The sequence below is a fragment of the Habropoda laboriosa genome, unplaced genomic scaffold (assembly GCF_001263275.1).
Source record: "Habropoda laboriosa isolate 0110345459 unplaced genomic scaffold, ASM126327v1 scaffold23, whole genome shotgun sequence".
Classification (NCBI taxonomy): Eukaryota; Metazoa; Arthropoda; class Insecta; order Hymenoptera; family Apidae; genus Habropoda; species Habropoda laboriosa.
In genome coordinates, this window is record NW_017100140.1 from 404,546 (window position 1) to 408,526 (window position 3,981).

Below are 3,981 nucleotides of genomic sequence, written 5' to 3' on the forward strand. Positions count from 1 at the left end.
TCGGAGGAAGTGCACGCGTCAAATGTGCGCGGTTCTTTGCTCGTTTTTTTTCGGACAAAAGGGTCGAGGGAGGAGAATTTTGCGCGAGGGAGAGGCGTCGAAGGGCGGCGGAAGAGACAAATGCGCGTTAAAAGAGGAAGGCCACGGGGCTCATTGTTTCGAGGCGAGCGCGACAATGAGCCGCGTTGGTCGCGTTAGGTTTTTCCTCGGTGCGGAGCGGCGACCACGAATCTTTCGTCGACGTTTCTGCGTTCTCGGCGCGCATTGTGCCGCCGCAGCATTGTTCGTGACCGCGCGTAAAGTAACGTGTGGCCAACTGGTAATGGAAACTTGGGTGATGAAGGGGGAAGCAGGGGAGGTTGAAACTGTGACGCATTACCGTGCGTTAAAGGGGTGTAATTGAAGAATTTTCATCGGGGATTCGAGGAAATATCGGATGGTTCGATGACGCGTTCGTTAATTATGGTATTCAAGTTGGGGATACGAGTCATTTAACTTCGACCGTGAGATATTAATTAAGTTACAGGTGTCTGGTGGTGAAATATTCGCGGAGGAAGTCCCCCGTGGGGCAATTACCCCGTTAAAATTCCCTTCGATTCCGATGAACAGTCAATGGGAAATTTACGATCGTTGAGAGTAATTGTACGCAATTACCAGGGAACAGGAACTCGAATTAAGAAACATTGTGCTTGGATCGAGTGGTTTTCGATGTCGCAGATGAATATCGTTTGCTGTTCATTCTAGAATTTCTGAAGAGTTCTTCGAAATTGAAAAGCTTTAATTAGAACAGTTTTTCTTGTTTGAAAAATTCTTAGAAAATTATTCGCAATGTTGATTAAATTATTCCGAAATTGTTCGTCATTCTTAGAAAATTATTTTTTATCGCGTTCGTTGTCATCGACACTCGCTACTTCCGCTGCCTTTAACAAAATTATTACAATTTTCATTGAAAGGATATTAATAACACAATGCAATAATTTTCTTCTCTCGACATTTGTTATTCCCTCCATCTTTAACCCTTTGCTGTCATAGTTAGCTCAGAGATGGCTCGAAATTGTTACATTTTTATGCATTTATGGAAAATTTGTATTTTGATTTGAATAAACTGAAAATACAATATTTAGTGAATGAAACAGTAGCCCGTCTAGCTTCTATTTTTTAAATTACACTCGTAAAGATATTAATTTGCATAAAAATCCGCAGTCCAGTTATAATTTTCATTGAAAGAGTATAAATAATATAACGCAAGATTGTAATCTTTTTCTCAACTTTCCGTACGTTTAAGAAGCAAATACATACGACGCAGAGTAGATGAACGAGCGCAAAGTGTTGAACACGCGAAATTCATATCGCACCATGCGATTTCCATTTTGAAAATGAAATTACGCGTGGAATCTGAACGTCTCTCGTCGTCGAGAGCCGAAAGTCCTGCTCATAAATCTTCGTCTAACCCCTTTCACACCTTCATCACAACTTGGCCAATAATTCGACGAGCCAGACGTCGTTGGATTAATGTTTCTCAGCGAAACTTCCACCGATAGGCGCCGCGTGTCGGCTGGTGTGACTGTTCTAAGTAGAAGGTATGTAGACGTCTGATTCGTCGCTAAGGAAAAGGCGTTCGCTACCTGCAGACGAGAAATTGACTGCGGCGCCTTGAGCGTCTCACAAACAGCTCGTTCCTCTCCCCTGTGATTTCACGGGGACGAGACGACGAGCAGCGTCGCGGTTTACTGCTCGAACCGATTAAAGCTCGAGAAAGAGCTTTCGTTTCTACACAGCAAGAGGAAGAGACAGACAGAGAGAGAGCGAAGAGTTGGAAGTTTCAGGGTCAAATAGAGCTGGTTTGGAAGTTTGACGTTAGGGCATTTCTCAGAGAAAATTACCGGGTTGCTGACCTAAAACTTAGCTCAGTTGCAAACAGTTTCTCCATTCCACTTTTCCCATTGTTCGTTTCGACGAGTGTCTTTCTAACCGTTACATGGAAGCGAGTGAAAACGTCGATGATTCGTCGATCGCAAGTTGGATTAATTGTCACGAGCGAATGAGTTTCGATAGGCACGCAGAAAACAAGTGGCTCGTGTGTCACATGCCAGCGGCGATATTTATTGCCTTATTTATGACACCGAGGCCGACGTATCAGCTGAACTGGAGCAGATGAATCCGGTTGCGTTATATGCACGCCTCTCTATCGTTGTTTACATAATTCGTAACGTTTCGACTGTGTGCGGCGATGCTAGGCAAACCGTGGGGGGTTGACGGTGGTTCGGTGAACTATAAATAGAGGGAGATTCGGTGAGAAATCACTGATAACTGTGTACCAGGATGATCGCGGATCTCTTTCTCTCTCTCTGTTCGAGGCGATGGAAGTGAAGAAAGGAGAAAAATAAATTCTGCCGGCTAGCTTCTTCTCTCCGCTGTCTACCGGAATTCAATTTGTCTTCTTCGGGTGATCCAGCGTCGGCGGTACAGATGAAATTTCACCGTTCAAAAAATCTCCGATAACTCTGGGAAATTGTGCTTCTGTCAGGAATAGAGGCAACCCTCCGGTCGAAAATAGGGCAACGCAAGAAACATTCACTCTGCTTTCTTAATATAATTCCGATAGGAAAAAAGGGAGAGAAATTTTGCGAAGAGAAGAATTTTGCTCGTTGATCGTCTACGAGCGATATTTCGCGGCGTTTGCGCCGGTTCAAACGAAGGCATAGAGAGAAATTTTGGGCTTACCGAATCTTCAAGTTCGATCTCGAATTATTTCTAGGAAGAATTTTGCTCGTTCACCCTTTGCACTCTTTGAGGCGACTAAGAAGCGACGTTAGGTTTACCATTAGAGGCAACTCTAAGGGTGATATTTTCCAAGACAGCAGGTCTATGGACCTACGTTTAGAGATCTCAGCAGTGAAATAGTTCGAAAGAACCAATTTCTAGTTTTCAAAAATTACATTATTTGTTGCTACTTCCTTATAGAAAGAAGCGCCTTCGAGGGCAAAGGGTTAATAGTCTACGAGCGAGATTTCGCGACTCGGGAAGAAATTCGCGGCTTTGCGCCGGTTCAAACGAAGGAACAACGCGGGTTAAAGTATTTCTAGCCCAGTATAATTCCAGTGGAAAAATAGAGAGAAATTTTGTGGCTATGAACACTTCAAGTTCGATCTCGAATTATTTCTGTGAAGAATTCTGCTCGTTAATCGTCTACGGGCGATATTTCGCGACTCGGGAAGAGATTCGCGGCGGTTGAAACGAAGGAAGAACGCGGGTTACAGAATTCCTGACCCGCATGCATCGCCACGGATGAAACGGGTTAAACGCAGCACGGTAAATAGCCGCCGATTGATTTCGCATTGTAACACCGGAAACGGGAGGCTCGAGGATATTATGTGTACGCAGGCACGACGAAGTGGCGGCGGCCGGGAAATCTCCTAATTCACGGAAATCAGCGGGCGAACGAAACAATGGCGGGTTCACGGGGGGTCGTTGCAAGAGGTCAATGACCGAAACGTTCGGTTCAGAGAATTCGTTTCGAGAGTAAGCTCGTGTTTTTAGCCTGTTTCGGTCTCGTTTGCGAGGAGATTTTGGGGGAAAGAAATAGCGTTCGCATTCTGAGATTGGAAATGTTGAAAGAGCTTGCGAGTAATTATTAAGCTTTGTGCGGAGGTTCTTTTGGGCGTTTTAACCCTTTTACGAGGAGAATTTCTTTAAGTTTGCTTGAATTTGGGGAATGCAGTCGATGCAGATTCATTGTGTTGAAAATATATTTGAATGTGAGAGATTTGGAATTCTTCACGTGATCTGATTTCCCTGGAGATCCAAAATGAATATCTACAGTGATGATAAAAATAATGGAATAATTTTTCGTCGCATAATTCTTAATTCCACAGCGTTCGATCCAGTGGAAAGTTAGAATAAATTTTCTAATTCTAAAATACGCGAATTATATTTAAATAATTTTTTATCGCATAATTCTTAATTCTGAATAATTTTTTG